The sequence below is a fragment of the Macaca nemestrina genome, chromosome 7 (genome assembly GCF_043159975.1).
Source record: "Macaca nemestrina isolate mMacNem1 chromosome 7, mMacNem.hap1, whole genome shotgun sequence".
NCBI classification, from domain to species: domain Eukaryota; kingdom Metazoa; phylum Chordata; class Mammalia; order Primates; family Cercopithecidae; genus Macaca; species Macaca nemestrina.
Genome location: NC_092131.1, coordinates 53,733,267 through 53,759,959, shown reverse-complemented (window position 1 = coordinate 53,759,959; position 26,693 = coordinate 53,733,267). Strand labels below are relative to the sequence as shown.

Sequence of the window (26,693 nt, the reverse complement as noted above, 5' to 3'; positions counted from 1 at the left end):
GGAGGCATCAGCAGGAGACCAGAGGGCAAGAGGAGAATGAGATCAGGATATTTATTCCCCTCGCTTCTTTCCTCCTGAGTCTCAATGGAGTGGATATATTCTTCTGAAGGCCACAGATCCTCAACTCCAACTACAGCTACAGCTCTCAGGGCTCAGTAGCTACTCACTTCTGTAGGCTTTCCACAGTTGCTGCTTCCCTTAACCACACCCACAGCTTTGTGATTAAGCCCTTCCCCTGCTCACCCTCGTGAGCACACTGTCGAGGCAGAACCACACTCCATGCCAGCTACAAGGTGTTGATTCTTAGATGGCCCCGTACTTGACATTATCCCAGATCTGCTCTCCTTCAGTCAGGGGAATAAACCAATAGTGGACATCTAGAAATTACTTCAACTCAGCTCCCCTAGCATGAAGGCAAAGTACTCTTTTTTTTTTTTTTTTTTTTTTTTTTTTTTTTTTTTTTTTGAGACGGAGTCTCACGCTGTTGCCCAGGCTGGAGTGCAGTGGCGCGATCTCGGCTCACTGCAAGCTCCGCCTCCCGGGTTCCCGCCATTCTCCTGCCTCAGCCTCCTGAGTAGCTGGGACTACAGGCGCCCGCCACCGCGCCCGGCTAATTTTTTTGTATTTTTTTTTTTTAGTAGAGACGGGGTTTCACTGTGGTCTCGATCTCCTGACCTTGTGATCCGCCCGCCTCGGCCTCCCAAAGTGCTGGGATTACAGGCTTGAGCCACCGCGCCCGGCCGGCAAAGTACTCTCACCCTGCAAGGTCTTCAGGAAATGTATAAAACTTGTTCTCTATGGTTTATCTTCTGACTGCTCTATTTACCTGATGCAGAATGAATCATTTCTTCCCACCTAAGGGTTTTTTTTTAAGTATCTATTCAGCCTGTTTCCAGAAATGCTGTCCAGTAAATAATCTTTTAAAAAATACTTTCTCTGATTCGACGTGGTGACTCACGCCTGTGATCCTAGCACTTTGGGAGGCCAAGGCCAGTGGATTGCCTGAGCTCAGGAGTTTGAGACCAGCCTGGGCAACACGTTGAAACCCTGTCTTTACTAAAATACAAAAAACATTAGCTGGGTGTGGTGGTGCATACCTGTAATCCTGCCTGTATCTCAGCTCTGGAGGCTGAGGCAGAAGAATCGCTTAAACCTGGGAGGCAGAGGTTGCAGTGAGCTGAGATTGCGCCACTACACTCCAGCCTGGGCAACAGAGCGAGAATCCATCTCAAAAAACAAACAAACAAACAAACAAACAAACAAAAACTTTTTTTTAAGAAGTCAAGAAATGATTCCTCCAGTAGTCTTTTGGGCATGAAATAAAATATATTAATTTATTATTATTATTTTTGGTTGGAGTCTCACTCTATCACCCAGGCTGGAGTGCAATGGTGCAATCTCAGCTCACTGCAACCTCTGCCTCCCCGGTTCAAGTGATTCTCCTGCCTCAGCCTCCTGAGTAGCTGCAACTACAGGTGCATGCCACCACACCCAGCTATAGTGGAGACAGGGTTTTGCCATGTTGGCCAGGCTGGCCTCAAACTCCTGACCTCAGGTGATCTGCCCGCCTCAGCCTCCCAAAGTGCTGGAATTACAGGCGTGAGCCACCAGGCCCGGCCTTAATTTCTTATATCATTAGTCCAGGGTAGTGGGGTTGAGGGGAGAGAGCACGTGATGAAAACAGGTGAATTTGCGGAATTAGACAAGCAGAGGAAAAGAGCCACAGAAAATGCAGGCTGGTGGTAAGCGGCTAACAGTACGTGCTGAGAAAAAGGCTTCAGCACTCAGGAAGTTCTATTCCTAGAGATGTCAAATGAAATAACTCTAAGCAAGCCACTTAGCATTCCTTTAAGTCAGTAAGATTCTTTTTGGTTCATTCATCTGTAAAATGAGAACAAATTCCACTTATCTGGGATGACGATCAACATCAGAAGATTTCACATGTATGGATATCCCTGGAACCACAGCCAGGAAGTCCAATAGGAGGATCTAGCAGTGAAATCTCAACAACCTAATATCTAGCTTCAAATGAAAATATGCCCCTTGTTAGGTAATATTCCAAATAAATCATTTACAGAGGGAGTACGTTCAGAGTTCCTATTTCTAATAACGTGGGTGGGTTTGTAATGAACAAGATTCCCACCTCTTGCTGTCTGCTTTACTTTCTGAGTCAGCCCCTGGGCCTGCACACAATCCCCCCCCCCCCCCCGCTTTGTTATTTTATCCAGCAATAAAGCCCCGCGCCCAGGGCCACACATGGGGCTGAGATGAACATCACAGGCCCAAGCTTTGTGGAAAATGGTCTTTCAGCAGCAGCATCTGGCTTCTTGGCATGCTCCCCCAGCTGTTGCGCTGACAGCTCTGAAGTTGCTTTTTACTCTGTCATATGGTTCGGCTGCTAATGGGCTGTCTCTTCTTGCTTGTCCTCCTCTGGGTCATTTTTCTTTTCAAACTCACATTGAATTCCAAGAAAATTGTACACCATGACTCCCCTGCAGGGAAGGCCCCATCCCTAGTTGTCATGGCATTCAGAGAGAGCTGGGCATCCCACATGGGGTAAGTAGTCCCAATGCTTGAAGGGGAAACATCTAATTATACCGCCTGCTACATTTATTCAAGCATGAATTGGTGATTGGGTAACTTGACAGCCACAGGTGGCAGATTAATATAAAGCATTATTTGTCCTGGTGTTTACACAGGACCCATTGCCATAGTACCCAGGGCTTACACAGGCACATAATTTTGACACAAAAGGCCACAACTAACTTCTCACAATTGGCAATGCTGTTGGATTCCAAGTATTTTCTTCTCTCAGTGTCAATCTGAATACCCAAATGTGAAATATAGCACGTGTGAGTGGTTTCTGGGACTCTGAGCTCTCACATCTGCAGTCTATGGAGTCTCTACATGTGGAGTAACTGACCAGACAAGGGCGAGATGTCCAAACAGGAGCCTGGTTTCCTGAAACTCTCTGAGTGGCGAAGAAACCAGCATGCAGTTGGCTTCCAATCTGGCCCTTGTGGAGATACTCAGCATCCAAATGAGCCCACAATGACCTATAAAAAGAAAAGAAAAATCATGGAACCAACCCAAATGCCCATCAATCAATGAGTGGATAAAGAAACTCTGGTATAGATCTACAATGGAATACTACTCAGCCATTAAAAAGAATGAATTAACAGCATTTGCAATGACCTGGATGAGATTAGAGATTATTTTTCTAAGTAAAGTCACTCAGGAATGGAAAACCAAACATCCTATGTTCTCACTGATATGTGGGAGCTAAGCTATGAGGACACAAAGGCATAAGAATGATACAGTGAACTTTGGGGACTTGCGGGGAAGAGCCGGAGGGAGGCAAGGGATAAAAGACTACAAATATGGGCCGGGCACAGTGGCTCAGACCTGTAATCCCAGCACTTTGGGAGGCCGAGGTGGGTGGATCACCTGGGGTCAGGAGTTTGAGACCAGCCTGGCCAACACGGTGAAACCCCATCTCTACTGAAAAAAAAAAAAAATTAGCCGGGTGTGGTGGCAGGTGCCTGTAGTCCCAGCTATTCGAGAGGCTGAGGCAGGAGAATCAATTAAACCCGAGAGATGAAGGTTGCAGTGATCCGAGATGGTGCCACTGCACTCCAACCTGGGCAACAGAGTGAGACTCCATCTAAAAAAAAAAAGGAAGACTAAAAATATGGTGCTGCTTGGGCGATGGGTGTACCAAGTTCTCACAAATTTCTGCTAAAGAATTTACTCATGTAACTAAATACCACCTGTACCCCAATAATTTATGGAAAAATAAAATTTAAAAAGAAAAATCAGCCAAATGTGCACCTGATTTCCATGGGTCCACGGTCAGTGCTGTTACATACAGTTAAGCAGGCTGAGCACTGCTCAACTCCAGACAGCACTGTATGCAGAGGCTACAACGCGAAGAGTGTCCCCAGTTTTGAACAACACAGTGGCCCTGCTCTGGGTAAAAAGATAACTAAGGAATATGGGCAAGGACAAACAATCACAAATTTAAATCCCCAAATGTAAATAACAGAAAGCTGTAAGGATATTTTTATAATATAAAATCCAAATCCCTGAAATAAGTGTAAATGAGTTTCTGGAGTGATGAAAGAGAGTTGATGTAATCCTAAAAGGTGGGATCGTTTCTGGTAAAGTGGAATAAAAAGACAATGGCTTGCCGAGGAAGAAAGAGAAGACAATGTGACATGATAGCAGCAATGCAGAGCCTAAAACAAAATCATAGTAATGAAGAAGTTGGAGTTATCTCTTCGGGAGGAATCCTAGGGGCATCCAGAGTATTTGATGAGGTTGCTGGAACCTAGCTTTCTTTCCGCTCCCTCATTCTTTCATCTATCACTGTCGTCCAACTCCATTCATGCCTTCAATGAATACATGTTTGAATTCCCCAAGTGAGGGCCTACGGAGAACCTAAATATGAGTAAGAGAAGATCTCTGTCTTCAGGAGGTCAAAGTCTAACGGGGCAGTTAAGGCAAGTATATACGAAGGTATGGGGCAGCACGGGACCATTGCCTTACATGGTACAAAGTGCCACTGGCATCCTAGGGAAAGAGAGGTCGCTTCCAACAAGGGTAAGGAGGGAAGTCTTCAGAGAAGAAGTGGCGCTTGAAACTTAATCTTAAACAACTATTAGGATGTCAGCTGGCGGAGGTGATGGAGAACACATTTCAAGCAATCAGCACCACATGAATAAAGGCACAGATGTCACAAAGCACGTTCAAGGACAGTTTGCTTAGAATAAAAGAACTCAAGGGGGGAACTTAATGCAATTTAACACTGGAAAGTTAGGCTGAAGAATACTGTTAAAGACCTTGGATGACAAACTAGGGAGTCCAAACATTCTTTTGAGTCCATAGGAAGAAAGTGATTGTTATTATTCATATTGTATTTAATTGAGCAGAGAATGAGGTAATCAGAGCTGAGCTTTAAAAGAGGCTTTATCTGGCAGCAAAGTCCTTATCCATCGGAGAAAGTGGAGACTAGTAGCCACCGGACAAATTAGCAGGTGGGAGGCAGCAAGGGGCTGAACTGCTGCCATGGCAGTGGGAATGGAAAGTTTGGGTTGGATGCCAACACAGCTAGGTAACCTTCTGGATATGGCAAGCAAAAAGGAGAAGAGAAAAGAACAAGCTGAGGTCTTAAGTCTGACAGAAGAGAAATGTGGTTACTAACTGGAGTGAGCAGAAGAGACATGATTTTCACTTTCACACATTAAACTTGAGATCTGGTGGAATATCTAGGTGGAGACACTCATCTGGAAGCTGGAATTGTGCTGGAACTGGTATGAGAGGTTGGATTGGAGGAGATGGGTTTTGGGGTCCTGCAGTCCTAACGTCAAGCCCTGGCTCTACCTCTAGCACACTCTATTCAAGTTATTTGGGGCAAGTTAGTAACCTCGCTAAGTCTCAGTTAACTCATCTGCAAAATGGGGATAAGAAAAGTATTAATACCCCCAGCATTGTTGTAAATATTAGATGAAATAATGGATGTCAGCACAGTGCCTAGAGCACACTATGCCTGCAATAAACAATGCCTATTGCTATTTTTTCTATCAGTCATTCTCTTCATTTCAGGGACTAACTCAATTCTTAATACTGTACCACAGCTGCCTTCCTGCCCTTGTGCCACTTGGGGTCTTTGTGGGGACTGGGCATGTAGCCCTCCTGCCTTCCTCTGTCCTCTGAAATCTGGGCCACCCTGGGTCTTGTCTGATTCACCCAGCTCATGAGCCCTTAGCTCTTCCCTCTGACATGGTCAAGGTTTGATAAATGCCATGTGCCTCAAACGTGCCTTCTGCCACAGATCCTAACCCTGAATTCCCAGTCCACTGCTGCCCACATCCTGCTGTGAAGATCATTGTTTAATCTGAGGTCAAAATGAGGGGAAATGGGCCCACGTCTCAGCCAAAAGGGTTTGACTTCAAGTCTTAGACAATATATTTCCTTACTATAAAAGTTGTAAAACATTGGGATAAAGTTTCGGTTTTACTACCCCCACCCTCATGCTCCCCATAGCACTTTGTCCATCTCTTTATGACAGAATTTATCACATTATGTTAGAGTTGGTTGTTGATGTGACTGCCTCCCCTGCCGAGCCATGGGCTCCTCCGGGGCAGGGACCAAACCTTATTCATCTTTGTTCTCCGAGCCTGCCATAGGTGTTCAATAAATACTGAAAGAGAGTTAGCAACAGCTTACATCTGTGTAGTTCCTTATGTTTTGCAAAGGCCGCTGAGGGAGATGGTGGAATCTGGCTCTAGAATGCTAAGCTATAATTTTTCCCTTGTTCAACGCACCTTGAGTAAGTGTAGCCATCAAAATGGGAAGAAATAACAGGACCACATGCCAGTTTTAAAAAGCAGCAGTTCCCATACTTTTGAGTTTCACTAATCAGTTTTTTAAAATAAGCTTTAAAAGCTTATTTTGAGGGTAGCAACATGGCGTACCAAATACTTATTTTGCCAAATAGATACATTAAAAAAAAAATCAACTGCTTCTCTCTTCATTTCACAAAAGGAAGAAGATTTTAAGCCTCCACTCTCCAGAAAGGGATTGACATAAACTTAAACCCAGAATAAACCTAAGCTTTAGGAGAAGCTAGGGCACTGGTATGTTTTTTCCTCATCTCACCAAGGACAGTGGCCTGGTCCTGGCGCCCTGGCCCATGCTGGGACATCCACAGGTCAAAGCAGTGTCCCAGACTGAGGTATTCCTGGGAATCTGAAATTGCTCTGTTTTTTTCATTTTTTTTTTATTGTGGTAAAATATACAACATAAAATGTACTACTTTAAACAATTCTAAATAAAATTTAGTGACATTTAAGTACATTCAAATTGTTTTGCAACCATCACTACCACCTGTCTCCAGAACTTTCTCATCTCCCCCATCTGAAACTCTACCCATAAACACCAACTCCCATACCCCTATCCCTCAGCCCTGGGAAACCATCATCCTACTTTCTGTCTCCATGATTTTGGCTACCCCTAGGTACCTCCTGTAAGTAGAATCATACAATATTTGTCTTTTTGTGACTGGCTTATTTCACTTAGCAAGAAATTTTCAAAGATCATCTATGTCATAACTTGTCAGGATCACCTTCCTTTTTAAGACTAAATTATATTCGTGTATGTGTGTGTGTGTGTGCATGTATACACCACAACTTGCTTATCCATTCATTGATGAACATGTGAGTCGTTTCCACCTGTTGGCTACCATGCTCCATAAGAACTTTAATTTTTTCCCCATAACAACAATCTCAGATGTATAATATAGGCAGATTCTGAATCATCTTGCTAGTGTCTTACAACTGAGCCCAGGTCTGGAATTGCCGTGCCTGGCGTCTGCTTCTGCCTTCCCTTGGCACGTGCTCCACATGTGGCAATCTCAAGGTACTTCACATTTAAACACACTGGTGGAGGAATAAAGTCATCACAAGACTCACAGTAACATAGACATGCAGTGCTCAAAAGAACTTTTGCTACAACAGTCTGTATTCTGCTTATAGTGTGAACTAATGTGTTGGGTGGCCCCACCTTTGCACATCACTATGTGCAAAGTATGATAGGAAATAACCAACAGAAAAAAATTTCTAGACCCAATTCTAAGAAGCATTGAATAAAATACTCATTTGATGCAGATTTCAATGCACTTCAATGCTAATTGTACCTTCTAGTGCAGAAGACACCTTCCCATCATTAACTGATGCCTCATTCAAATTGGCATTGAAAAACTGACTTCCAGCAAAAGTTGGCTTTCATAGGAAGTCTGACATTTCTAACCTAGTAAACAAAGCCCTGAAGTTATTCATCTTTTTCTCATAACTTACTAGCATGTACAGAAATTTTCTGAACTAGCACCATTGAAGTTAAATCCTTTAATTTAATACAAATTAAATATAGGGTTCAGTCTCAAATTTGTGCTTCGACTGTTAGCCAGTGATTTGGGATTTAGCAAAGTGATATCATCCACTCTATTTGATAAATATTATTTTGAATAGTACTGGCTTTGTAAGCATAAGGAATGTATATCCAAACTTGATTTGCATATATAGTATAATAATAAAAAGGATGTTAGTCAATAGCAGAATGCACAAAGACAATGTCGTCCCTTTAAAAGAGTTCCATGCATTTCTCAAGTTGTAGAGGCATTGGTCTCAAGCTCTATCCCTGGAATGCTTCCCCTCGTGTAAGAAGCAGTGGGGCAGGTCAAACTAATTAAGTGTTCCTAAAAGCAGAGCTCACCAAATACCGTAGCTGCAGAATAACAACACCAAGAGTCAGCCAGCAGCTTAGAGTGGTGCACCAAGGGGAATGACCCCGGCAGACACCAAGTTAAAAGCTCCTATTTCATGTCCTCTAAGTAGCTCTTTCCTTTCAAGCTGCGACCTCTACCGCAGCCAGGGAGAATGACATCTTTTCCCTACTCCAGTGAGTAAGCACTCTCTCCTCCAGCTTCTGGGCCAAATTGCAACCAAACAATCTATCAGGCACTCCCTTGGGATAGTCAGACATTTGCCCTTCGATCTATAACACAATTTGACCTTTTTTATGCGGAGGTAAACACCACGTGTCACCTCTGAAAACACAGCCTTGGAGTCAAGCACATCTGGAATCAGCCTATAAACGTAGTCCTGAGATTAATGTTGAACAAGAAGGAAGGCTAAGGTATTCCGCTTCTGATTTCCACTTACTGACAATTCCCACTTAGCAGCAATGTTCGCCTTCCACATGTGGACACCTGAACACTTCCCCCGTCAAGAACACCATGTTTACACTGGCTGGAAACAAGCGTCAGAACACCTTGGAATCCAGTTTAGCTTCCTTTGAACCCCCAGCATGTGCTTTTGCATATCTCTGCCCTCCAAGGGCAGAATCGGAAGTGATGAAGCAAGAGTTCAAAAATGTTCAGCTGCATAGTATTCCCAACGAGGCTCACTCACGCGGTCACCTGCACAGCATCCCCAACGAGGTTCACTGACATGGTCACCTGCACAGCATCCCCAATGAGGCTCACTCACACGGCTACCTGCACAGCATCCCCAACAAGGCTCACTCACACGGCTACCTGGGGTACATTTCGAGACTCTATTTTCACTGCTTATCATTATGACCACAAGTTCTAGTGTTTCAGGGTAGGAATTGGGACCATAAATTGAAATCCTAGAAACTCACAAATGCACAGAAAATGTTCAAAGTTGCCATCTTCTCCAGAAACGTTATACTTCCAAGAAACCAAAAATAGAAAGAGAAGCATGAAAGTGTCTTGTCTTGAGGCCAATTAAAGTAAGTCTACATTTGGTGGAACAGCAAGTAACGCCATATAAAACCCTCATTGCACAAAAATGACCTCCCTGTTAATATATGGAAATGAGCCTCATAGATCCAGAGTTCAAAACACAGATTGTCGGCCACCTTGGAAGGCCAAGGTGGGTGGATCTTTTGAGCCCAGGAGTTTGAGAACATGGTAAAACCCTGTCTCTACAGAAAATTTTAAAAACTAGTCAGATGTGGTGGTGCCTGTGCTCCCAACTACTCAGGAGGCCTAGGTGGGAGGATTACTTGAACCCAGGAGGTCAAGGTTGCAGTGAGCCATGATCACACCACGGCACTCCAGCCTGGGTGACAGAGTGAGACCCTGTCTCAAAAAAAAAAAAAATACAGATCATCACTAACCCTAGTTATATAACTAACATGTTGCACTAACCCTAGTTATATAACTAACAGCACTGACTACAGAAGATGCCCTGTTGAGAATGAGGAAGACTACTTCCCAGGAAGATTGTTTCACGTTAAATGTAACGTATTTCATGTCATACCTAAGCACAATTTGGGGGGATTCCACATTTGTACATACTGCATTATTTAAATAGTGCCTCTTAGTATCAGCTCCTGCAGTGCGTGCCAGAATTTAACAGCACAATGCGATTGTATCATAAACATCCTGGCCCTCCTCACTTTACCTCTGAAACCAGTTCTGGTGACTGACCTGCTTTCTTGGAGGCCTTATCAGCCTCTTCTCTCCTTCCGATTGTGGATCTGATCTCCTGCCTGGCATTCCTGTGTTTAGACTGTCTGGCCAAGGGCACTTCCCTTCGCTGCTTAACAAACAGGTTTCCACAGCCTGTGGAATTTCTTGTTTGTTTGTTTGTTTTCGACACAAGGCTGAGTGTACCACTTTCTGGGAAGTTTCTAGTTGTTTCAGGGAATTCCTAGTTTTTTCAGGGAGCTGAGCTTCCCGTTTTTCTAGGTGAGTGTCCCAAAGTTAATGTGTGAGATCAGCTGAATCATAAAAACAATTCTGGCCTTCAAGAAAATTTTGTTTGCCTTTATGTTTGATAAGAGTGAACAGGAAAGAAAATAAAATTCCTCCAAACCCATGCCATTTCTCATGTTCTTGCCCCAACTTCAATCCATCCAAAGTAATGCCAATTCGTCTTCCAATAGAACACCATTAGGTGTTCCTAATGTACTCTTTTCACTAACAAAGATTAGAACTTCACTCCTACCTTGGTACCTGTAACTAAATATAACACAGTAATCCATCTTCCTATTGCAATGTTTTTCTGTTTTATTCTTTTCCTTTGGGCTTTCCTCTTACACATGGAATTTAAATACACGAACACATATTCCTGTGCACCTCCGAAATCCAGCTTCACTTTATCAGCTTCTTCCAAGAAATGGAACACTGTATCCCATAAACAGGACGGGTAAGGGCATATCGGAGACAACCTTTTCTTTGGCTGCCTTTCAAAAAGTTGTTTAAAACAAGATATGCTCTTTAACTGGAAAAAGGCATTACACAGGATAACCTTAGAAAGCAGCCACTTGCTTGCCCAACTAATATCACCACACAACTCCATAACTTTGTGTGGAGTGTTGTCTTCAATTACAGGCCAGAAGCATGCCAGCAAATGGCTAAATTAAGAGGAAATTAATTTCAATGTGAGAAGACCATATTGAAATGTCATGCTGAATATGACTATAGAGAAACACTTGACAAGTGTCTGATCATTATGAAAAGAATAATGCAAAACTCTTAATTCTATAAGATACAAGATTCCAGCTATTGTCAGTTAATCTCACTAACTGATTTCCAACAGCAGTATCTACCCTGGACTTTGCTAGGTTTAATCAATGAATTGTCCAGAGTCACTCACACCGTCCCTTTATTCCCCCAGAACAATGACCATATTTTGTGAAAGAAAGATGATCATTTATTTCACAAATTTCAATTTCGATGCAATTGAAACATGTTTTTTGTCTAGGCAGGACTAACTAGAACCTTAGCCACTAACACCGTAACACCAGATTTACCTAGCTAAACCAACCAAATCAGATGCCATCTCCTCAACAAGCAAATGCAACAGCCTTTAAATTCACAACCTGTTGAAATAGACATGTAAGCAAATCCAGATACAAGTCAATAAGCAAAAATACAGACCAGGACTCAATAGAGTGGGTCCACAGATACATAATATCTAATAAAAAATGACAGCACTTTTTATTAGATAAAAAGAACACATACTTCATTTGCAGTTTGCTCCTTCTGTGCTAAGAAAGCTTGTGAAGAATTTTGTGAGCTGAAGTATTTTAAGCTAACTGCAAGGCTGCCAAATGCAGTTTTTGCAGAATTCCTCTACTAAGAGTGTAGTGTCAATGTTACCGTGGAATCCAGAAGGATGGATTCTGTTAACTACTCCCCCAGGTACTCCCACCATCACCAGATGTTAAGATAATGATCAGCACATCTTGTTCTCCAAAGCTTGAGCTCCACCGAAATCAGCACGGAATTTCTGTCTATTTCAAGCATGTTCAAATAGCGTCACTAGAAGGGGTTCCCTCGTGGTGGGAAATAACTGCGGTTTGAGTCTATAGTGAAAACTTGACTTGGAACCATCTCCTTGAGTAAAAGTGGCCCTTCCCATTACTGTTGCTTCATGCCCTGTTACATCTTTCCTAATTCAGCCATCACCACAGACTCACCCTCTGACCAAAACAAAACTGATTACCATGGCCTAGGTTCCCATCTGCAGTGTGGAGCAATGGTGATCCCTCCCAACTTTCAGGAAGAGCAAAGAGCTGCAGGCTGCCTGTTCCATGTCAGTAATTATTTGAATAATAAAGATCCCTATTTTACGTTTACGTTCTTAATCCATGAAACTAAAAATGCACAATGTGCTTGGGGTTAATAAATCCTTCCAACATCTTTCGGAAACACCGTATTATCATTCCTTACAACTGTATGTTTGTATGGAAGAGAAGTGATTTACTTCACAACATACAATGAATCCATGGGGAAAAAAATAATAATAACTTTAAATCCTTTTACCATTCTCATCTGTCCTACTTTCAGAGTGTAGGAATTTAATGGGCAAGCGTTTATCCCAATGTTAGCCTCTCCCCATGAGTCTTCTTTAAAAATACCTAACCTAATCAAGCTTTTATCACAATGAAAGAAATACTCAAAGCATGATTTATACACAGAATCAAACCCTAACTCTAAAACTAAAAAGGTGTCAAATTGCTGAAAATTAAATTCAGAATTTTTATTTTTATAAAAAGACCTGCAAATTGGTCACCCTAACCTCCCCACCCTTAGGAAATTCAGTGCCCAGTGCTTCCCTATAAATAGTTGTCAATAAACACAACTGCTGCAAATGTATTCAGTAAATGTTAAGGTCAAAGGCCTTCACTGTTTATTGCCTTGTAAACTCAAAGACAAGTGAATTTATTGCTTGAATGAGTTTCAGGGTATTGGCCTTCATAAAAGTTCTGAATCCCAGGTACAAAATGCTCCATCAACTCACACCAAAGCTATTCTGCACAAAACTTAAAGACCGCCCACCACTGGATTCATAATTCAAACACGTCTTGGAAAGTGTATTGTTTGCCATGTTGCATAGATCCCCATGGATTAGTGCTGAATCGTGCCTGTCATTATTACAAGAACTGGCTTCAGCCAAACTATAAATTGCTGTTGCTTCTTAAATAATATCACATATTAGCCTACCAATGTAAACTCTCCAAAATATAATAGAAAAGATGTCAAGAATGGAAGAGTTTCTAATTTTTTTCTAGTCTTCCCAGAAGGAAAATGTCCCAAAACTCCTTTATATAATCTTTGTCAAATTTAAAAGGAAAGGACAACGTTCATATCAGATCACATAAGAGTGTATGGGCTACTTCAGAAAATTAAATTTTCATATTATTCAAACACTAATTTTTTTCAATGTTTCAACATGCCATTTGGCAGCTTTATATATCTGTGTAGCCGCCCTAGGAGAGGTTGCAAAAGGAGAGATCATAAGACAATTATTGGATAGGGCTACCTTTAAAAATTCCTATAAAAGATTTATGAAAGAAGTTCAAATTTATAATTTAAAAATTGGTATATAATTGTGTTCACACTTCATTGGTCTTTGTAAATATTTTCTTTACCATATAGATATTTTAAAGTTGAATTAATTTCTATGAGTAAAGCCTAACTGTGGGCTCCACGACTGCTGAGCTTTACCATCTTGATTGTGGACCAAAGCAATGTAATATACAAAGGCTATGGTAGTAATACCAGGAATGCCACATTTACCAGGAGGTTCAAAATCAAATACAAAACTCAAACCACTGATGGTAAAAATAAAATTACCTAGACTTCGATACTCTTTCTGTTGTGATAGCTATGGCTTCCAAAGAGTGTCGCTGAAATCCTCCCTTGTATAAGCCTGAATTAAAATGACATTAAATATCTTTCAACTGTCAAAATGTAGAGAATTTTTACATTCACACATATACTAATCACACTGCAAAATGCAGGCTTGGGCTTACTGTTGGATTAAGTCATTTTTTGACGTTACATGGGGAAAAGTTGAATTTTCAATCTACTTTCTCTCAGGTGAAGTACTAGATTATATCACTTCCATCCTTAATAAATTCCCTTCATCCTAACATATATTAAACTACTCTCCAATTTTCTATGAAGCATGGTCTTAATCAGGAATTCCTTCTCATATATTAGATCATAATAACATAACTGGAAAATATTAAGGTACATTTTTCCTATTTCTAATCAAATGAGTTCAATGAAAGTTAACTATATTAGATGACTTATAAAATATCCTATGCACAAAGGGAATGTATTCTTTAAGAAACATTTGTTTAGGAATCTAGTCTGCATTTCTGAGATAATTAAGACAGGATCCCTGCTCTCAAGGAATTGAGAGACCACCAGGGTGGGGAGTCTGGTGTGAAAACAAATGATCACAATGTACTATGACAGCCACAGAGGAACTTCATATAACCGGGAGAGTTTAGAGGTGGCAAGGCAAAGCAGGAGGTGATAACTCTGCCTGTGCATCCTTTTTCTTTTTTAATTACTAATACCTCATCACCCCATGAAATAGTCACATAATGAATTGACTGAAATCCAAATTATTTTCATGCAAAAAAACCTTTCTATTTATCTAGGACAAGATGGAAATAATAAATATTCATGGTGTTTACAAGTATGGAGTCTCTACACAAGCTGAAATGAGTCATCTTTTAGAAGACTATGACTTCTGGAAGGTAGCCTAAAAATTCTACTCCTTTTATTCTTTAAAATGTTGTATGTGTTAGGCATTTATTTTAGATATATGAAAACCATGTTCATGCTAAACCTGTACATGAATACTCATAGCAACTTTATTCATAATAGCCCAAAACTGGAAACAACATAAACATCCTTAAATGATTAAACAAACTGTGGTACATTAATACCATGGAATATGACTCAGCAATAAAAAGGAGCAGACTGTTGATAGGCATAATAACTGGAATGACTATCCAGGGATTATGCTGAGTCCAAAAAAAAAAAAAGCTAATTCTAAAACATTACATAGTATATGATTTCATGTATACAACCTTTGTGAAGTGACAAAATTTTAGGAATGGAGGACAGATTAGTAGTGGCCAGGGGTTAAGGAAAGGTGAGGGCATGGGCAGGATAGAGGTGGGTGTGGCAATAGAAGAGCAACATGAGGGATCCTTGCAGTGATGGAACTGTTCAGGGTCTAGACATAGTGGTGGAACATGAACACACATGATGAGATTGTACAGAACTAAACACACGAACACATATGCATGCACATATGCACACACATACAGGTGAGCACAAATAAAGCTGGGGAAATCTGAACAAGATGGGTGGATTGTATTATTGTTAACACCCTGGTTACGATATTATACTATAGTCTTTTGCAAAGTGCTACCATTGTGGGAAACCGGCAAAGATTACGTGGTATCTCTCTTGATATGGTTTGGCTGTGTCCCCACCCAAATCTCTAATCGTAGTTCCCATAATTTCCATGTTTCATGGGAGGGACCCCATGGGAGGTAATTGAATCATGAGAGGAGGTCTTTCCTGTGCTGTTCTCGTGATAGTGAATACATCTCATGAGATCTGATGGTTTTATAAAAGGGAGTCCCCCACGCAAATTCTCTCTTTGCCAGCCACCATGTAAGACGTCTTTTTGCTCTTCCTTCGTCTTCCACCATGATTGTGAGGCCTCCCTAGCAGTGTGGAACCGTGAGTCAATTAAACCTCTTTCTTTATAAATTATCCAGTCTTGGGTATGTCTCTACTAGCAGCATGAAAATGGACTAATACATCTCTGTACTATTTCTTTTTTTTTTTTTTTTTTTTGAGACGGAGTCTCGCTCTCTCTCCCAGGCTGAAGTGCAGTGGCACCATCTTGGCTCACTGCAAGCTCCACCTCCTGGGTTCACGCCATTCTTCTGCCTCAGCCAACTGAGTAGCTGGGACTACAGGCGCCCACCACCACACCCGGCTAACTTTTTTTGTATTTTTTAGCAGAGACGGGGTTTCACCGTATTAGCCAGGATGGTCACCATCTCCTGACCTTGTGATCCACCCGCCTCGGCCTCCCAAAGTGCTAGGATTACAGGTGTGAGCCACCGCGCCCGGCCACATCTCTGTACTATTTCTTATAACCACTTGTAAATCTAAAACTATCTCAGTAAAAACTTTAATTAAAAATATCTTAAGGCTGGGTGCAGGGGCTCATGCCTGTAATCCCAGCACTTCAGGAGGCCAAGGCAGGAGGATCACTTGAGTCCAGGAGTTTGAGAACAGCCTGTGAAACATGTGAGATCATGTCTCCACAAAATATATTTTTTTTAAATATAGCTGGGTGTGGTGGTGCACGCCTGTTGGCCCAACTACTTGGGAGGCTAAGGTGGGAGGATCCCTTCAGCCGTGATCACACCACTGCACTCCAGCCTGGGCGACAGAGTGAGACCCTGCCTCAAAAAAGAGAAAAATTAAAATTTTAAATTAAAAGTTGTATGTGTGTGATATATTATTAAATTATATAGGCACAATGTGAGAGACTTCACTAGCATGGGACGACGTTAACATAAAAAGAAGAATGTCAGCTGTGATCCATCTAGTCTTCTCAAAACTCCTAGCTCTGAGCTGGATTAGTCAAGGATAAAAGGACCCTACCTTATAGGCCTTACCAACCGTGTCTGAATACTGCTATTAATAGTAAGTCTGACTTTGATTTTTTTAAGCAGCTTCTGAGGGACTATTCCTCATTCATGAACTTTGCTGGAGGGCAATGAGGAAGGTGAATTTAACTTTCAATCCATATTGATAGCCAGTATAATAGACAAAAGAATCCTCATTAACTAATTCACTACCTGGTACACTCCAGCTTTCAGTTTTTAAAATGACACTAAAACTAAGACGCTGCAGGACATAAAGGCAACAATTGAACTAAAGCGACCTGCATCTAGAAATATGTTAATTACCTGATGCTGAAAACACGGAAGGGATTAGAGGGATTCCGAAGCGTTTGCTGAAACCTTCCATCCTGCTGAGTCCACGAGGGAGCTGAGCTCCTGACCACATTCTGACACCAGCAAAGGGCCGCTCTCTCTCTTACCCTTAGGCCCTTCAGGATCTAAGGCACTTTTGATAAAGATTGTTCCTATGATCAAGGCATTGATTATGCCTGTGTCTTTCAGCACAGGTAGAAATGTATTTCAGATAAGACAATTCTGCGTTTGAAAAGTGATCCATAGTCTTTCAGGTAAAAGACATCTCTGCAGAAACACTCTTTAGAATAAAGCCCCCTAAGAAGCAGAAAAGCTTTTAACGTACGGAGCCCCTTATTCACCATAAGTCCATGAAAAATGATGCTGTGCTGACCATTTGTTGACAAAACCAAAACGAGGTAAGCTTGTCTATGAACTGAAGGAAGAAAGATGGGCCCAAAAATGCCGTGAATAAAAGCCCACAATTCCAGCCTTCCCACCACAGCCTGTGTCACGAAGGGGCCTTTGTTCATAAGTAGTGTATACAAAGAAGAGGGAAAGCACAATTTAAAACCAAAAGTTGATTAATTGACCTGGGGAGCCTCACTCAACCTGAATTTGTTTCCTGAGCATCAAAATAGAAATCATGATTCCTCCTTTACCAAATTCACAGACTGTTAGGAGAATTCAATGAGAAAATATATACAAAGGCTTTAAATTTTGAATCCACTGTACAAAGATAAAGGTTACTATTAACAGTCTAAAGGGGAGATGTATACTATTAAAAAATCAACACAGAGTACTCCCTAATTTGCATCCTGAAGTGTGCTTCTAAATCAAAACCCTATCTGAAGATTTGTTGATAAGGAGAAAACAATGCAAGAAGAATATTTATTTAATTGTTAAATCAGTTTTCTTTGAGAAAACTCACGATTTACCTAGAATTCTACCAAGTACAGAAGGTGATAGGAAAAAAAAAAACCAAAAACAGAAAAAAACTAGGATAATCATGAAATAATTTGATCTAATGAGAGTCAATAACCAAAGTGAGATTTCTGAAAGAATACCTCTATAATTCCTTGATCAGTTGGTCAGTTTTCATGTGACTATATGTAACCCCAGCCATTGTTTGTTTGGTTGTTTTGTGGTGTTGTGTTGTGTTTGCATTATGCTGTTAGGTTTCAAGGACTGATGGTCCCATTTCGCAGTTGAGAAAGGTGGAGACACCAAAGGGAATCAAGACTCACCAGCTTAGTACATACAGGCTGATTTCACATAATTAAAGTCAACACTCCTGTTTAAAGGAAACACCCAACAAGCAAGGTGCATCCATGAGCAGCCCGTGATCTTTGCCAGATTCTGAAAAGAGGCATACAGAAAAGCACTTCTTTGGCTCAACAGGATTCCTTGCGAATTCAAGACAAATCTTCAGATCTGCCCAATGTCTTGGATGCACACGGTGGCTAAGCAACACTGCCTTCCAGTGGCAACAACATGCCTTATGAAATCAAAAATCACAGAGTAGGTTATGGTATTTCACCTTGGTAGTGCCTGTTTGTCCTTAAGGTCAAGGAAACACTGAAAGAGTATTTTCAAACCTTTAGTGTAGGCACTAATTTGAAATTTACATATTAATTATCTTTCTTAGCACTTGTTGAAAATGTTCAGAGCACCTTCCTCCCTTTAGTAGATGGAACCCTACTCAAGCAATTACATTATTCAAATAACATCACAGCATAACTCTGTGGACTAAATTGAGTGCAGTAACACTGTATTTCATCATCAACAGCATCACCAGTAGCCAGTGGTTCTGGATATAACAAAATCAAACTGATGCCTGGCAAAGTGGCTGTTCAAAGATGTTTATGAACTTAAAAGATGTCCAATTTTTTTCCTCACTAAAATCAGTCTACTCATTCTGTTCTCATATTTCTCTTAAATTCTCCAAAACACAGAATTGAAGATATTCAGTCCAGGCACAGCAGTTCACACCCATAATCCCAGCATTTTGGGAGGCCAAGGCAGGAGAGTCACATGAGGCCAGAGTTCAAAACAAACCTAAGCAACGTAGAGAAACCCTGTCTCTGCAAAAAATAATAATAGTAATGATAAATAGCCAGTCATGGTGGCAGCACCTGTAGTCCCAGGGACTTGGGAGGCTGAGGCAGGAGGATTACTGGAGCCCAGAAGTTTAAGGCTGCAGTGAGCTATGATCACAACACTGAACTGCAGCCTGGGTGACAGAGCAAGATCTTATCAAAAAAAAAAAGAAAAGAAAGAAAAGAAAAGATAATCTGAGAAAGAATTATTGTGTGGCACTTTTTTAGTCCATGCTAACAAGGAAACATCATTTCCACTTTTTCTCTTAGCCCAAAAATATCTTCTCTAATTATCCCCCACCCTGAATCCTCCATTTCCACTGGCCTGTCTGAAACTTCACAGTGAGTTGATGGAATTTGTCCTTATCATGTTATCTATGGCTTAATTGTCACCTTCCCTGTCTGTCTCATGGCAGGGCTTCTGTGTTTTGGGATCCACATCTTTAGTGCTAGCATTATTTAGCTCAGCTCTTCCTGAGCTGCTGTTGCTACATAGATAGCTCCAGAATTTACGTTTCTAAGGGGTCTGAGCTAGTTATACCAAAAGGCCTGCTCAGTTGGGGGTAGTTAGAAGAGTGATGCCAACCCTGGAAAGATCTCTCATATCTGAGGGTATTGCAACACTCCTTGAAAGTTTTCTCACTGATAATCCCAACATCCTTGAGAATTGAATAGCCTCATCTAACAACTGGAGGGGGAAACTGAGACATACAGAAGTTTCATAAGTATCTCAACAGGGGATTGGTCAAAATGCAATAAATCATTTTGCAGCATAAAATACACCCATTAAAATAATGATTCAGAAAAATATTTATTGAGGTAGACAGATGGCTACAATACCATTAAAGAGACAAAGAAACAGGTCACCAGACTTAATGCACAAGGTGATACTTTAGTAAATGTGTGTGTTTGCCCACACTCATGCACTGAGGCACCACTGATCTAAAGCTACACACACACAGACAATCCGTATTAGTCCCACCAATAGCCACTCAGTTTTTCTCAAAAAAAAAACAAAAAAAAACCAAAAAAAAAACCCTAAGTAAAGAGAGTTACTAGATTTTTTTAAGTAAAAAAAGCTTTGAAAACAAGTTCTGTAGCCCTAGTGGTGTGCTGGTAAATGTTTAACAACTAGTTCACTAGGGAAAAAAGCTCTGATTTGTAGCTTCTGCTAATTTCTATGCTGTAAACGCCCTCAACAGGATTAATTTCAAACTCCCAAATTGATGTTACCAAACATGGTGTTGGGAAGAGATGCTCACAATAAGCTCAACTACACTTGAATGTGGGCCAGCTTCAGCGACCCACTGCCTTGCCCCCACATTCAAACAAAGTGTAATATTGTAGGCCCCTCTTACATAAAATATACCACAGAATACTGTATATGTTTTAGGTGGCTTTTCTTTTTTATTTTCAATCTGTATTTTCTACCTCTTCAGAAAAAGACTATGCTTTCTGTTTACTTAAATTTAAAAATAAACTGTTTCTTTTATTACCTTGAGGTGGAGAAGGTCATTGTAACTATGACACAAAACCCAGAAGCCATAGATAAATTTGATAAATTCAACTACATAAAACTAAAGCCTTTTACATGGTGAAAAAGCTTTTAAAAGCAAGTGAAAACAAATGACAAACTGCAAAAAAAAAAAAAAATGTGTAATCTGTTTTTCAGAAACACCATCTACTCTCACTAATATATAATCATTTTCCAGCTAACAACCTGATAGACAAATAAGCAAGTATTTGAACAGACATTCAAAAAAAAAGTAAAAAAAAAAAAAAAAACAAAAAAAAAAACAGATGACTCTTAAAGGATAGGTCCCCCATCCCCACAATAGGAAAAATGCTATGTAAACTTTACATGGAGATGCCATTTGTTTAACCTCCCGGGTTGGTAAAGATTCAGAAATTTTGAATGCACGTTCTGCAAGTAGGGCTGTGTTGGGAGTTTAACTTGGGACAAACTCTATGGAGAGTGTGGCCATCTGAATAATGACCCCACAAAGATGTCCACATGCTACTCCCTGAAACCTGTGACTATATTACCTTACACGGCAAAAGGAACTTTGTATAAGTGATTAAAGTTGTGGACCTAGAAATGGAGAGAGTGTCCTGGATTATCCAGGTGAGCCCAATATCATCATAATGCTCTTTTAAAAAGTGTGGCAGGAGCGTCAGAGCCAGCAGAGCTGTGATAACAGAAGCAGTGGCCAGAGAAATAGAGATTTGCAGATGCCACACAGCTGGCCTTGAAGATGGAGGAAGAGCTCACAAGCCAAGGAGTGCAGGTAGCTTCGAGAATCTGGAAAAGGCAAGGAAATGAAGTCTCCTCTAGAGTCTCCAGAAGGAGCACAGCCCTGCCACATCTTGGTTTGAGGACTTTAGGCCTCCAGAATTATAAGATAATAATTTTGTGCTGTTTAAAGCCACTGCATTTATGGTAGTTTGTTATAGCAGCTATGAGAAACTAACATGGAGAACAACTTGGCAGACTACAAATGTATGCATGTACTCTGGCCCAACAGCTCCATATCTAGGAATTTAACCTAAAACATTCACATAAATGCAAATAATGCATATACTGCATTGCTGTGTGTAACAGCAAACAATTGGAATCCACATAAACATTCATCAAAAGGAAGCCGATTAAATGATGGGGCTGGGCGCAATGGCCCACACCTATAATCCCAGCACTTTGGGAGGGCAAGGTGGGTAGATTGCTTGATCCCAGGAGTTCAAGACCAGCCTGGCCAACACAGCAAAACCTCGTCTCTACAAAAAATACAAAAATTAGCCAGGGGTGGTGGCACATGCCAGTAGTCGCAGCTACTGGGGAAGCCGAGGTGGGAGGATTACCTGAGCCTAAAAAGTGGAGGCTGCAGTGAGCTGAGATCAAGCCACTGCATTCCAGCCTGGGCGACAGAGCCAGACCCTATCTCAAATAAATAAATAAATAATGATACGACCACACAATGGAGCCATTAAAAAAATAATAAGTTTTTTATGCTGTGGTATGAGAAGATCTCCAAGATATTGGAGGTGAAGAAAAGAAGACACTTTTAGTGCAATGAGCACAGTGGGTCCAATATGCTGACAGCTGTGTAGAAATCAGGAAGAGGGAGGATATATACTTATTTATGTATCTATGCATAAATATCTCTAGAAGAAAAAATAAGAAACTAATAGTATGTGTTGCCTACAAGAGAAGGAACTGGATGGCTGAACAAGAAAAGGGAAAGGGAGACTTCTTACTGTATACCTTTCATGTTTTATTGAAATCTCTGTAAGTAATATGAATAGATTACCCATTCAAAAATGTAAATAAAAACAAAAAGATTATAAACTAAACAAGAAGGAGATGATGTAACTTGGCCACCCACCCAGCCAGTAAAGACACCATGATCACCAGTGGGTCTCTACAAAACCTTTCATTGTTTTTAAGGTTGGCCGTGCCATGAATTCCAATCATCTAGAACCACAGGAGTGAATTCAGGGTGCAGCCTAAGGAGCAGGGTGAGAGAGCGATGTGGTAGTCTAATGGGATGTGGAGGAAGGTCTGTGGTTAGCTAAAGCAGAGTTAACCTTACATCGTCTCTAAGTCATGGCAGGAATTCTTCCTAAGTCCCTTCCGAGACCCTGTCCAGCCACAAAAACTCTATAAGCTGGGTTGCCAGATTCAAAAATAAAACTACAGGATGCCCAGTTACATTTGAATTCCAGATAAACAACAAATAATGTAAAAGCATTTGTTGTTTATCTGAAATTCAAATGTAACTGGGCGTCCTGTATTTTATTCAGCACTCTACGCGTACGGAGCCCCATGGCCTGGGGAGAGAGGCCGTGCAGCAGATGAGGGCCAGCACGCGAGGCCAACAGGTCACAGACTCCATGGCACAGCTACCATAACTGTCCCTTCCAGAGACTCTGAACACGTCCCTCTGACAGGTAGGAATAGAGAGGAGGGCTGCACGGTAAAGTCACTGGCTGACAACAAAGTTACAGGGCTCCAAGTTAAAGTTGTCTCTCAACTCACTTCTGGCCCTGGAGCTTCTCCTGAAGGTGCTGTATGGAATGCTCTAGAAGAAGTTTGGAATGGGGGTGGGACATGTCAGGCAACGCAGAGAAATGTTCTCCCAGCCCAGGTAATAAACGTACTCCTTTCCCCAAAATACCGTTAAAGATGTTAAAAAAAAAAAAAATCTAAAAAAAAAAAAAAACCTTTAAGCTGACCTCCTGCCAAAGTACACATCAATTATACAGCTTCAGTCAGGCGGATGCTCGAGGAAAGGGGATCATGTTACACCCAGCTGGGCACTTTGTAGTTAGCACAAATGTAATATAAAGCGCAGCAGAGTTCATCAAGTGTCTGTCTGGATTTTCAGTTTTCATTAGTGCTATAATTAAAACCACATTTTCAGCTCTATTACCTGTAACAAGAAAGGAATGAGAAATGAGCTTGTCAAGGTCAGGCTTTTCCAGCTATTTATACTGAGGATCTGCAGGCCACAAGTTGTTGGATTTGGTGTAAACCAGAGCGACTGGCCAAATGTCGCACTCCAACCCATCCTGTGTGGCTTGAAAGGCACGCTCATGAGGTCATTTCCTTTGAGTGGCCACTGGGTCGCAGATGTCAGCAGGGAACTAAGGACAGGGAAAGATGGGTGATCAGGTAAATCCACCCTGGGCCATGGAGGGGTTTATCTCCCATTGTGATCAAATTGGTTTCACCTCCTACAATAGTCCCGAAAGGCAGTTCTCAGACATTCGTGTTGAGGGCAGAAATCCTAAAGTCTAAAGACCATCCCCTTCCAACCGTGATGCAAGGTTGTGCAGGAGAGGGCTGGATGGGAAGGTAAATTTTAAACCTCCCCCTGTTCAACAACACACACACACACACACACACACACACACACACACCACGCACTCTTCACAGAGTCCTCACTCCAGGCTGCAGATCCTTTCAGCCTGAACTCCAAGGCAGATCTAGAACCCGGACACTTCTCCCCACCACACTGGTCCCTGGTACCACCATCTCTCCCCTGGATTCCAGCAAGAGTCTCCCTGATTCTGCCTGGCTGTCCCCTCCACCCTCCCACACACACCCCACCATCTGTCCCAACAGAGCAGCCAGACCGTGTCACTCCTCCACACAAACCCCTCCACTGGCCGCGGGATCTCTCAGATCAGAAGCCAGGCCTCACAGTGGTGCTGGGGCCTCACTCCCTCTGGTCTCCTATTGGTCCTGGTCTTCTCTCACTGCACTTCCGCCCCATGCTCCTCCTCCCTGCTCTGTCCCAGGCCGTCTGGCCTCTGGGGTCCTCAGACACAGCAGGCGCAGTCCTTCCTCAGAGGCTTTGCACTCGCTGTGCCCTCTGCCCAGAGTTCCCTTCCTCCTGTTTCCTCATGACTTGCTCTTCACTCAAAAGGCATCTTTTATACTGGGAGGCCTTCCCTGACCACCCTACGTCACAGTACAAGCCACCAGCATCCCTAATCCCTACCCCCTTAACCTCCACCCCACTGACCACGGCATTCCTCATTTCCCCTCTCACCTTTATTTTTCCTCATGGCACTTATCACTATCTGGTCTACAATATACTACTTTACTTCTTTATTTTCTTTAAATGTCTGTCTCTTCTCACTCCCAGAATGTAAATTTCTTGAGGACAGAGATTTTTGTCTGTTCACTGCTGTATCCCCCCTACTTAGGAGAGCCCTGGCATGTAATAAACAGTCAACAGATATTTGTTGAATGGATGAATGCAATCCAGAGATGGCTCAAGCCAGCACCAAGTGGGCCTTCTGTGGGTGAATAATCACTTAGTCCCTGAGATCCACCCAGTGAGAAAATGCAGGGACCATCTGCTGTTCGACCTACCAACCCAAAGGTGGGTCTCTGACAAGTATTTGGTCTCCGGGCAAACTCGAGATGGCTGAGACACATCTTTCTCCACCAGAACCACCCTTGGAGAGCCGACTGGTCATCCCTTACAGTAGATGAGATCCAGACTCCCCGCACCTTGTAGGAGGTAGAATGCCCTCCCAACAACACTGCCCTCCTTGCCTTCCAGCCTAGATCCTAGGTAAACTGGACCTGAGCACTGCATACCTCACGTTGATGGTTAAGTTTATATCAACTTGGCCCAGATATGTGTTTGACCACAGAGCCCAGATATGTGGTCAAACATTATTCTGGATGTTTCTGTGAATGTGGTTTTGGATGAGATTTACGTTAAATGAGTGGACTTTCAGTAAAGCAGAGTGCCCTCCATAATATGGGTGGGCCTCATTCAATCAGTTGAAGGCCTAAATGGAACAAAAAAACTGGCCTTTCCTGAGCAAGTGTAAATCCTGCAGCAGACAGCCTTCAGACTTGAACCGCAGCACTGGCTCTTCCCGGGTTCTCTAGTCTGCTGGTCCAACCTGTAGATTTGGGACTTCCAGATTCCATAATCACATAAGCCAATCCCTTAAAAATCAATCTCTTTATATATATATATAAATATATATATACTTCATACAAATATATAAATATATATTTATATTATAAAGTATATATATTTATATTATAAAGTATATATATTTATATATATACTTTATAATATAATATAAATATATATATTATAAAGTGTGTGTGTGTGTGTGTATATATATATATATATATATATCTCATATCTTGTATTAGTTCTATTTCTCCAGAGAACTCTGACTAATACACATGCCTAAGCTTCTGATATGTAGTTCTTCTGGGAGTCAACCCTCCTGCAGGAAACCAAGTTCTTCCAAGAGCCACCTGCTCTGGAAGCAAGAGCTGCCATCTCATGCCTCCTCCTTTCATCCAGGCACAAAGGCTTACACAGCCCCCTGGCATTCCCAGGACACCTTGCTGGTCACTTCCAAAACTAAAGGGCAGAAAAGAATCCCATATAACAAAAACTGCTGCTCAGCTGCTATACTAGGAACTCAAGGAAACATTTCTTTGTCTATGATGTCATTGTGAACAATCTTACCGGGAGCAATAATATTCATATGCCGCATGCAAACATTACACCATCACCTCATGCTAATACTTAACTGAAGTCTAACAGGCTGAAGAAATAGCAGAGTAGTTAAGAGCATGAGCTCTGGAGGCCTAACTGCTGGGACTCCAGTCCCTACTCTGCCGCAAACTAGCTGAGTAAAATGTGCCAATTCCCTTAACCTCAATTCTCTCATCTTTAAAATGGGATGCCATAATTATACCTATTTCACAGGACTAATAAAACCAAGTGGAAAAAATGCCAGTGAAGCATATATCCCTGTGCCTGACATATGGCCCATGCTCTGTAAAGGTTACTGTTATTTATTGTGGCAGCAAGAGCCCAGGCCTTACAGAGTGTTCTACAAATGCACGCAGTACTCTGAAGTACTCTGAAGAAGGTGATTAAATCAGTTATGACTCTGTGGGTTGCAAGTGAAAAGCAGAGAATCCTTCAAAAGATATGGAGCCCTCAAGAGCTCTTGGAGGACATGCTACCACAGAGGAGTCTCTTCCACAGGAACCCCAGAAGTGGCTGCACCACCACATAGATTGGATCCTACGGTGAAAGGCTGGGCTCACTTTAAAGGCTGGGCAGACTGACCTGTGAAGAAACTCTGCGACTTATTCATGGATTGTGAGACTAAATGGTAAGCAAGTAAATGAGCAGATACATCCATGCCAGGAAGGAAACAAACAGGGTGCTTTAACATTGAAAAAGAAGTGGGTATGTC

General features: G+C 41.7%; 1 long non-coding RNA gene across 4 annotated transcripts in view; it reads right to left on the bottom strand.

The window, feature by feature from the left end:
• The window catches only part of LOC139364288 (uncharacterized), a 95,922-nt gene that overhangs the window by 21,693 nt on the left and 47,536 nt on the right, over nucleotides 1-26,693 (bottom strand). For all 4 annotated transcript variants that reach the window (XR_011625872.1, XR_011625871.1, XR_011625874.1 and 1 more), the window contains one exon: nucleotides 2,924-3,056. This is a non-coding gene — a long non-coding RNA (uncharacterized lncRNA). The remainder of the gene's footprint in view (nucleotides 1-2,923; nucleotides 3,057-26,693) is intronic.